Genomic DNA, 11,319 nt, shown 5'->3' on the forward strand with positions numbered 1-11,319 from the left:
CAGTTTGGATTATCAGTGGAAACTCAACGTATTTTTCTTTAATAAGATTTTTTTGGTTTTGTTTTCAGTTTTTGCATGGAAAATGTTGAGAAATCGGTACAAACTCAATAGTAGCGAATTTCACTAGCATCTAGATCATGGTCTCAACAAACCGTTGTTATGACATGGTCCTAAGACTTCTTGGAGACACAGCTGACTTCAAGTCTGGGGCGGGAAATGGACGTTTCTTACGCTAGGAAGCTGGATGCTATGATATCCAACACTAGGAGGGTCAAGTCAAAAGACAGGGACCAGAGTGAGTAGACAGACTCCCACGAGCCAAACAGGACAGTGTGATCACCAGTAAGTATAATCATGGCAAGATATTGAAACACATTAAATATGTTTAAATCCATGATTAAATCCACAGCAATACAAAAATAACTCATTTGGAAAAGAATTTAGCATAAATGGATATGAATAAACACTGGCATAATTTAGGAGCTAGCATATTCTCTGAGTAGCACGTAGCACAGAGAAGATAGGGCACATGTGACCCAGAAACATCTAGAGTGATACTCACGGGAGCCCTGTTTACATGGACCTAGTCAAAGATCGGCTAAAGATATTTCCATTCATTCCTGCAGTGCCATTCTACAGAAGTGCTGATGAACTGCAGCGTCCTGTGTAAGCAAGGATTTTTCTCCAAACAGAAGGTTTCCCCTGGAACACAAGTTACCCAGAGTGAAGCCAGAATGATTCCCCATATATTATAGAAACTGTGAAATTAACACAATATCTCAATGAGATAGTCATACAATAGAGAGCAAAAACTTTCAAGGGAAAAGCAAGGAAAATGATGACAACGAGAAGGGATTTGTTTGGGAGAAGTGTTTTTTTGGTTCTATGCCTTTAGAAAAAGATACACAGCGGCTTCCAACATATGAATAAACTCCCGTGTTTATAAGGTGAGTGGTAGAGTTTTGGTACAGTTAATTCTATTTAAGATAATAGTAATAATTATTCTTTAACATATCCATTTCCCAAATTAAAAGAAAAAGAGAAAGAAACAGATTGTAAATTTCTAGTTATACCCGGTTTAAATTTGATTATGTATTAATTTGGGAAAAATGATTATTTTGGGGATTCTGTGTCCATCTATCTGGGAATATAGTCTAACTCTCCATTGACTTGAGCCATCATTTATGTTTTCACTAAGTTTTCCATCTAGGTTGGCACCTATTTCCCCTAGGTGCGATGTAGATTTTCTGTGACTTTGAATGTTAATCTTTTTTTCAAAATTGCATCTATTATTGTGTACTTGCTACGAAATAAGAAATATTCAACCTATCGATGGAATGTTGATTTCATATAGAGCTATCTTGCTGAACTCACTTAGGATTTCTACAGGTCTCCCGTGCATACTGGCAAACATTCTATTTTGAGAACCGTAGGAGGTGAAGAAAATGAAAAAGGTGATTTTCCTTTCCCATATACTATTGGCTTTTTACCTTGTTTTAGCATATTTTTAGAGCGTCTCTTGCAGTATCGAACAGAAGGATTTCATATCAACACCCTGGTCTTGCTCGTGACTTTCCAAAGAATGTTTTCACTTCTTTATCCTTCAGAATATTTTCTAACGACTTAGACTTTTGAAAAGTGTTTCTAGATGTCTGCTCATCTGGATTCTTAAATTCTTTTATCATGAATGAATAGCCAACTCTTTAGATTCTATCGTTCTGCATATATGGATATGATCAAATTTTTCCCTTGGGGGGGGGGCGGGTAACGCGGTCATCTACTTGGACAACTTTAGAATTTGTCCTGAATTTAGAATTGGTGCGTCAGAAGTTCCGGAGGCCCGGACCTGCGACAGGTGTCTGAGGGGCGACAGCCTTGGGGACTGAGCCTCAACATCTAAAATCTGACCCCCTCTCCAGGGGACACGGGGCAGGGTCCGGGGCAGCAGGGGCGGGCGCGGAGGGCGGAGGGACCCCCCTTCCCAGCCTAGGCGGGCCGGAGGATCTCCCCCCGCCTTACCAGCCCAGGGGGCGGGGGTGGGACAGCAAAAGAGGCCAAGCAAAAAGCCTGCAGCACCCGGTATTCCCGGGTGGACTCCCATCCAAGTACTGACGGAGCCCGACCCTGCTTAGCTTCCGAGATCAGAGGAGATCCTGTGCCCTCAGGGCGGTGGGGCCCTAGACCATGGCGGGCGCCCCCGAGGCCTCAAGAGGCCGAGCTGCTGCTACGCATCCCTCCCTGCCCAGTCCAGTCCCTCCCGCCGCCCTGGCACTTCGCTAGACCAGCTGTCCATATCGGGGGCAGGGGGAGACGGACGGGTCTCGCGAGCGCACAGCCCCCCTCCCCCACCCAACACACGGAGGCACCACCTTCCCACACCCCAACGAGCAGACCCACGGGCACACGCGCAGGGATGGACTTCCAGGCAGGGGGACGGAAGGCCAGAGCCTGGGAGTGCAGCGACATAGAGGCCTCCCCCGCCCTAGGCGAGGGCACAGTGGCGAGGGGTTTTGGGGCAGGGCCAGGACAAGGAGGCAGGGCCGCGGGCCCGTCCTTCACCTGGAGATCCTGAAGACGTTCAGCCCCCCTGTCTGGGGAGGACTGTTCTGCCCCGATTCCCGTCGGGGCCCGCCTGTGGCGGCCGCACCCGCGAAAGGAAGCAGGTGGGGGGGAGGGGAGGGGCGCCAGAGCCGGCTATGCTGTTGCTTGGGCCGGTGGGGTTTGGGGCGGGCAGCCGTGGGTCGGGCGGGCGGCCGGTGGGTGGTTCAGTTTTGGGTGCGTGTGCTCCATGCGTTCCTTGGTTTCCTGTCGTGTGTCCTCTCTGCCCGGGTGGCCGGGGACTTGCCTTGTGTGGTGCGCCAGTGTGTCTCTGGGGAGCCCTGGCGGGGAGGAGCCCGCCCAGCGTGAGGCCAAGGCCTGAGGCCAGGGTTTGCGGAAGAGACGGAGTCCAAGGTGGGCTGGGGGTCCGGGGGCCGAGGGGACGGTTTCCCGCTGCGGGCTGTCCCGGGATGCCAGGGGTGGGGAGACCCAGCAGCCCTTAGGGATACCGGCCGGTCCCGTGTGGGCCCAGGGCTGGGGCTCCACTGCTGGTGGAAGGGCTGGGATGCTCTGCTGCTGCCACCTCCTGGGGAACTGAAGGAGGCCCTGGGGGCGGGGGCCGGGGGCTGGGCCGGGGGCAGAGGCGGAAGACCTAAGGTGGGAGCCCTCCTTCCCTCTCCGCCTCCCTCCCCCCGGCTCGCTCGCGCCTCCGCCGGTGCAGCGCGCGGGCGCTATGCTGCACGGGGCGACCAGATGTCCCCGTCACATTCTCCGTGGGGCCCGTCTCGTCAACCCTATGGAAGGGGTCACCGCCAGACGACTCTGCGGTTGCGGGCTTCTCAGTCCCTCTCCCTCCCTTCCTCACTCCATGGCGAAAGGTGTGACTTTCTTTTTCCCTCCCAACTGCCAGCCCCTCGCTGGCTCGCTCACTCGCGCCTCTGCCGGTGCGGCGCGCGGACGCCATGGTGCACGGGGTCGACCAGATGTCCCCGTCACAGTCTCTGCGGGACCGGCCTCGTCGGCGCTACGGAGGGGGTCACCGGCAGAGGGCTCTGCGGTTGCGGGCTTCTCGACTCCCTCTCCCTCCCTTCCTCACTTCGTGCCTTAAGTAGCTGATGTCTTTGCATGAAATATTGATCTTTAAGTTGCTGTTTGAACAGTTGGTGTTTTTCTTGTAAGTGTCGTTCTTCAAGCTCCCAAATTGCAGCTTCTGGAGCTCTCATGAGCTGTTGCTTGTTATTCAGGCACTCTCTCAATATTGGCCAACTCTGCCTTCTGTTGTTGGATGATGTTTCTCAGAGCGCCATCTACTTGTTGTAGCTTCTGAACAAACTCTTGTTCCTGAGCATGCTGGCTTTGTGCAAGCTCCTCTTTCCTGCGTTTCTTGAGCTCTTTTCTCAGCTCTTTGGATGCTTTCTCCACTTCATTTATAACCTCCTACTTTCGGTTCTTTAGTATATTCTGAAATTTGGACAGCTCTTTCTCTTGTTCTCCTTTAATGCATTTGGCTTCATCTTGCAAGCCATTTGTGTGTTCTTTTTCCAGACGTTCAATAGTCTGTTTCTGCTGTTTTTCTAGATCCTCGATTTCCTGGTCATAATGTTGCTTTTTACTCATCATTTCCTGCTCAAAGCGCCAGAAAATTTGTTCTCGTTGTTACTGCAGTTTACTGTTAAGCTCTTGTTGGGCTCGTTGCTCTTCTTTTTGAAGAAATCTTAATTCCTGAAGTTTCTTATGTCTAAGAAACCTCAATTCTTCAGTTTTGGAATCACTGTCTGTAACTATCTTTGATGTTGTTACACTCACTTCTACACCATCAACAATAAATTTGCGTGTTTTCTTCAATGTTTTCTTTTGTCTTCTTGTTTCTTTTAAAGATATTGATCCACTGTCTTTAGTTTTACTGAGGAAGCTAGAGATGGATAAATTCAAATCAATGCCGCTGTTATCAGCAGCAGAACCAGTGCCTGAATCAGCATCATTTTCCTTTTGATTCTCAGATTCTGGAAGCAGCATGGTTTCAGTTTTTGACAAAGCACCGATTTCTCCTTTATTTTCTGCATCTCCAGAGTTGATATTAATACTGGGTATTAGAACAGGCTGAGGTTCACTGGGCTGTGAAACTGCAGTAACCTGAGGCTCTGTTTTAATTGGCACTTCACGTGGCGTTTCTTTTTTGTCTGTATCTATCTGAGTAGTGGCTCTATGAGCATCCTGAGTTTCACCTCCTAAAGCCTTTTGGTCAACATCAATCACTACATTTCCAACCTCTATTTTTTCTGTGCTACTTGATTCAGTAATTTCTTCAACCTCATTTGTCCCTAGTTCTTCATTGGTCTCCAGTATGTTCTCTGAACTGTTTATTAATTGTTCTTTATTTTTACCTTCTACAGATTTTTCATCTATCTCATTAATTTCAACTATTTCTTTAATAGAAACTTCCTTAGTACCACCAGCCTCAGGACCCTCCTCAGGCTTGCTTATTAATTTCTAGTCTACTTCAATCACTTCTTCCCCATTATTACTCTGAGTATCCTCAGCACTGTTTTCAACAACCTTCTGAACATCTACTGCCTCGTTTATTTCTACCACATTACTTGTATCGTTGATCACATCTTTTTGAGTTTTGTCATCTTTTCCCAATTTCTCTTGGCTGTATTCCTTGTTAAGCCCAACTTCACTATCAATTGCCTGAATATCTGCCTCTTTTTCTCCAGTCTCTTGAGTAACTGAATCTATTGTTTGAATAACAGTATCTTTAATTTCTTCAGATTTTATAAGCCTATTTTCAAATGTCTGTTTCTCTTCCTGATCCCTTCCTTCCTCAGATTTTAGATTATCTTCAATGTTTGTTTCTAAAGTTATCACTCCATCATTCTCTTTTCCTTCACTGAGTGAATTAGTGTTCACAGTGTCTTGGTTTTCTGTATCAGGTAGATTTTCAGACTCAGGTCTCTTCTCTCTCCCATTCTCTTTGATTACTGTTGTTCTATTATGGAGTTCAGCCATAGCTTCTAAATGAGCATCATCAACAAGTTCATTAATTCTATCCATAGCCTGTCCAGGTTCATCAGTGGTAGGTTTTTCAATAAGAACTTTGTTGTTGAATTCATCTTCAGAAGTATTACGTTCTGTCTTTTCTGAGACAGATTTCAAAATACAAGCATTTTGTGAAAGTTTGTCTCCTTCAGAGCTAAGGAGGCATACTAAGGTCAGAGGAGGCATGCTTGTCTGAAGGTATTGGCAGGGAATTTTCTGCTTCCTCATCATCGTCTTCCTCTTTACCATCTTCAACTTCTTCTGTTACTTCAGCCTTTGCCTCTGCAATCAATTCTCGGACTGGTTTATTGGAACCAGCAGTAACAAAGGGATGCTGCAGTAGCTGAGATGTATTCCAGCTAGTATCCACATTCTTTTCCAAGCATTTCTTTAGAAAGTCCTTAAAATGTGAAGACCATTTTGATGGCTGTGCTAATGTAGGGGGCTCAGATTTTGCTATTTTTAGCCGCACTCGCATTGGATTTAATTCATGATGAGGTGGTTCTATCTCAGCCATTTCTATTAAAATGATACCCAGGGACCAAACATCAGCTTTGTAGTCACAGGGTCTGTCCTTAGATGTTTCACACATGACTACTTCAGGAGCCATCCAATATGGTGTGCCAATAAAGAATCTCTTCTTTCAATTGTCCTCGTGTTTTTAGCTGATACTCCAAAATCTGCCAATTTAATATCTCCACCTAAAGTAAAAAGAATGTTGCCAGCCTTTAGATCTCTGTGGATGATTTTATTATCATGTAAGTAGTTCAATGCCTCTTGCAAACTACTTGTATTTGGGACTCAGTTAATGGTCTCTCAAGTTCAAGCATCACAGCATCTACTGCTCCACCTGCACAAAATTCAATAAGGATCCAAAGATTATTCTCATAATAGAAGGCATCTAGAAGTTTGACTGTATTTGGGTGATCACAAGATGCTAATATATCAATCTCAACCATGTAGTCTTCAAGTTCTTCTTCAGATTTGGTGTCAAGCACCTTTGCAGCAGCCAAAACACTGGTCTCTTTATTCTGGGCCTTGTGCACTTTCCCAAAGGCTCCGTCACCCAATTCTCCTATAATCTCCCAAAACTCCTAGGGGTGCAGGTCCCTCTTCACATGTTCGTACTGCCTCTTCGTCTTCTCGCTCCCCAACTTGAAGATCTTACGGAAATTGAAGAAGGACATTTTTCCTTCCAACACAGAGTTCCTTGCACTTAAAGGCTGAAAACAATAAAAGGCAGTTTCTCCTCCCTCCTCTCCTGCACGAGCCCGGCAGGCGGCCGGCTTGGGGTCTCCCGGCTCCGGCTCCAGCTCTGCAGCTCCAGCCGGCCGTCCCCCAGGAGGCGGGCGGAGACTGGGCTCCACGCCTTGGCCCTGGCCCACCCTCTGAGGGCGGCACCTGCCTGGCCCGACGGTCCGAGCTGTCCAGACGCCTGAGTCGCCGCGGCTTTAGGTCCGTGTCATGGCGAGTCTCCCTGAAGCATTTCTTAATTCTCAAAGAGCTGGTAAAGAAAAAGATGGTACAAAAAGAAAATCTTTATCTGACAGTGAATCTGACGCTAGCAAATCAAAGAAAAAAGAGATGGTGCTGACAAACCAAGAGGCTTTGCCAGAGGTCTTGATCCTGAAAGAATAATTGGTGCCACGGATAGCAGTGGAGAATTAATATTTCTTATGAAATGGAAGGATGCAGATGAGGCAGATTTGGTGCTGGCAAAAGAAGCAAAAATGAAGTGTCCTCAAATTGTAATTGCTTTTTATTAAGAGAGATGAACTTGGCATTCTTGTCCAGAAGATGAAGCTCAATAATTGTTTGCATTGTTTTTTATATATATTTATACACAATCTGGGTCTTGGTTTTTGATTTACTAGTGTGAAGAAATAACTACATCTAATAAATCAAGTTTGATACAATTGTTTTGAAAGTAGTATTGAGAGAATTGTTGGGGGGGGTGCATCAATATCGCTGGTTACTTTGAACAAATAAAAGCTTTCGGTAGTTGCTTCCTTTATCAGAAAGGAACATATGATACCATGGTATATTATTTCCTCTGCACTAGAGAACAGCTTTTCTAAACGCTAGGGGAAATTTCCATAGCCATTATTCAGTCAGAACTTGTGTTTAACTCATGCCTAAGGACCATTCTTGGTTTTTTAAATTTGTTTTGTGTGTATATATGTAAAATGCATATGTAAATGATTCTCTTTATTTTTAAACATTCACCAAAACAAAAATCATGGGTAAGCCCATGTGTCTGTGATGCTATCATTCTGGGCAAGCTAAGAATTGAAAATTTTCCTGAAGCTGTAACATTTCAAACTAAATAGTTGGTTCATAATTAATTGGATAATTTAAACGCAGCCATATTAGAATCTGTATCTACATGTGCATTCATATAAATGCAACATTGTGTTTGCAAAATTCCTAAAAGGAAAAGCTTTATCACTACCAACAATCTCCCCACCTAGATGAGGAAACTAGACAAATTCTGGTGTGTTCTAATACAGTAAACAAGACTTAGTTAAATGAACATTAAAGATTCCCCTAGTGAGAAATTCTTTTACAAAAACTTGAAATCCCTGTGCTGCATTGACTAAAAGTTCATGATTAATGGAATATCTGAGGCTTGGCCCATGGAAACTTACTCAGATCTTTAGAAACATTGGCAGTTTCAGACCTGCTGCCATAAATGAGTAAACAAACTTTTTGTAATCTAAACTATTGACCTGCATGTTTTTTTCTTACCCCAACTCATTTCTTACATGTAGGCTCAATCTTTTCAGTATTTAGGTTACTGGTTCTGCAGAAGCCAGGAAAAACAGCCTTGTAGTAATCAGAATGGTATCCAACTGTATGTTGTTTATTGTAAATACTGGTGAACAGTGGTCAATAAATAGTTTTATATTCCTTTAAAAAAATGTTTCTTAACTGTAAATCTCTGGACAGCTGTAATAACCTAAAACTGACACTAGCTCAGGGTCTCTCCCTGACTTAACCCAAAAGTCGGGAAGGTAGAGAGACTCAAATAAACTGTGGCTTTCTCAGAGGGCATAATTCAGTCAGGAAATAAGAGTTTAGTATGAGAGTAGACATTTCACCTGTTTTCAGAAACCTAAAACCTCAACAAGGAGATGAGACTCAAATAGAGGAAAGAATTTCTCAGCATGCTCAAGACGTGCACAGAGCGGAAGAGCAAGACCACCGCACACCCAGGGGGAGGGATGTCTGGAACCTCGTGGTCAGAGCCCACCTGAAGGAGGCAGCACCGGAAATGGCCCTTGAAGAATGGAACTGAGGTGCCTAGGGGACCCCACTTCCTTTAACTCTTTATGTTGGGATGAATTTCACATTTTTACAAGGGTGGATTCTGTTTTTAACTGAAATCTTGAGTCAAAGCCCAAGATATAAAACCACAAACTGATATTTCATTGGCACAAATTTATGCTACTTCAAATTTGTAACATTAATTACAGATTCAATCAACAAATATCACAAGGCTTATTTTATTTAATAAAAAAATCTGAAGTACTAATAACAGCCCTACCAAGCAGTCTATTTCCCTGTATTGGTTTTAGCTGCAGAGCTCTGAGAAAGGTCTGGCTCGCTCAGATAAGTAGCTGTGCATGCTAATGGCTTTTAAGGAATTCACTTGCAACCTCAGGATGTTCTTCCATCAAATTAATCTAGACCAGGGGTGAGTAAAACGTTCTGTAAAGGATCAAGCAGTAAATATTTTAGGTTTTGGGGGCCATATGGTCTCTGTTATAACTACTTCGCTCTGCTCTTCTGTCTCAAAAGCAGCCGCAGACCATGTGCAAACAAATACACTGGGCCACACTTCAAGAAAACTTTACTTATGGACACAGACATTTTTCATTTCATATAATTATCACACTTCACAAAATGTTATTCATCTTTTTATTACTTTTCAGCTATTTAAAAATGGAAAAGCCAGCCAGGTGCGGTGGCTCACACCTGTAATCCTAGCACTCTGGGAGACTGAGGCGGAAGGATCGCTTGAAGTCAGGAGTTCGAGACCAGCCTGAGCAAGAGCGAGACTTCATGTCTACAAAAAATAGAAAAATTAGCCGGGCATAGTGGCACGAGCCTGTAGTCCCAGCTACTCTGGTGGCTGAGGCGGGAGGATTGCCCGGGCCCAGGAGTTTGAGGTTGCAGTGAGCTATGATCATGCCGTTGCACTGTAGCTGGGGCAACAGAGCAAGACCTTGTCTCAAAACACAAAACAAAACAAAAAAAGTAAAAACCACTCACAGTTGACGGGCCATACAAGAATAGGCAGTGAATTAGATTTGGCCTTCAGTTAGAGTAATAGTAGAATATTTTTGTTCCACAGTTGAGTCACTAAGCCAAAAAAGCTCTAAGTAATAATTTCAAATCATTAATTAGTAACCATTCTAGAAGAAATCAAAGAATATTTTTCCCTTCCTGGCAAAAACATTCTAATACATTTTTGAAACATTTTGAATATTAAACAATATCATTAAAATAAAGATCTTAGATAGTGTAATGCCCATCTCTGAAAAATATTTAAGCAGTTTGAAAAGTCAAATTTGTTTAATTTTCCAGGTTGAGTTCAAACTTTTCGTTTTTCATTGCCAACAATTTTTTTGCAGTTGTAATCATTGTAATATTGTAACTAAGCCTCATGGCCTGAATCGAATTTGTTTCATTCATTAATATCACCAAAACATGCAAACTAGAGCAACCCTGTTATAACTGATGGTGTTTAGCTGGGTAGAGTTTCTACATCAGTAAAAGAAAGAAAAAATACCTATGTTGGGTTTGTTCCAGGTGGGAACCCAAAAAGTATGTGTAGGACAGAATGTGGTTAATGGAAAACTTAGGGAGTCCGGGACATTGTAAACCAACAGACAGCGCAGCTGGCACTCGCATCCACCCTGGTAAGGACGAAGCTGCCCCTCCCTTATCTCTGTGCATGAGACTGGTGCGGGGGTCCCAGAAATTGGGTGTTTAAAAAAATTATTGCAGTGGCTGCTCTGGCCCAGGTGTTCACTTACCCCTGAGACACCCTCTAGAAAACCCAAGGCTCTCCCCTCCCTCAGTGTGGACGCTGTTTGGCCTCCACCCATCTGCACCCAGATGGTCAAAATAAACAGCATTTTGCTACACAAGAGGCTTTGTGTGTCTCTCTCAGCTCCGGACCTAACAGCATATGTATGTACATGTGTGTGTGTGTGTGTGTGTGTGTGTGTGCAGTCATGCACCACACAGCAACGCTTTGGTCCACACAGGGCTACGGTCAAATGATGGTCCCATAAGATTATAATGGAGCTGAAAATTTCTGTCACTTAGTAACATTGTAGTTGTCCTAATATCATAGTACAATTATTTTAGTTTTTAATAAATTTAGTGTAGCCTAAGGATACAGTGGGTTTATAAAGTCTGCAAGGAGCGTACAGCAATGTCCTGAGCCTCGACATTCACTGACCACTCGCTCACTCGCCCAGACAAACTTCCAGTCCTGCCAGCTCCACTCATGGTAAGTGCCATATACAGGTGCACCATTTAAAAAAAATTATACCATATATTTACTGTGCTTTTTCTATGTTTAGATACACAAGTACTTACCATTTTGTTCCAGTCACCTACAGAGCTCAGTGCAGCAGAATCCTGTGCAGGTGTTAGCCGCGGGGCTGTCCCATCGAGGGCCACACCATCGAGGTTTGTGCAAGCGACTCTGTGGTGTTTGCACAGCGA

The 11,319-nt window shown here is 44.3% G+C and overlaps 1 pseudogene; it reads right to left on the bottom strand.

Annotated features, from left to right (window-relative positions):
• Window positions 1-3,530: 3,530 nt before the first annotated feature.
• LOC138398819 (STE20-like serine/threonine-protein kinase pseudogene) lies at window positions 3,531-6,791 on the bottom strand (annotated as a pseudogene).
• Window positions 6,792-11,319: the final 4,528 nt, after the last annotated feature.

The sequence above is a fragment of the Eulemur rufifrons genome, chromosome 18 (genome assembly GCF_041146395.1).
Source record: "Eulemur rufifrons isolate Redbay chromosome 18, OSU_ERuf_1, whole genome shotgun sequence".
Taxonomy (NCBI): Eukaryota; Metazoa; Chordata; class Mammalia; order Primates; family Lemuridae; genus Eulemur; species Eulemur rufifrons.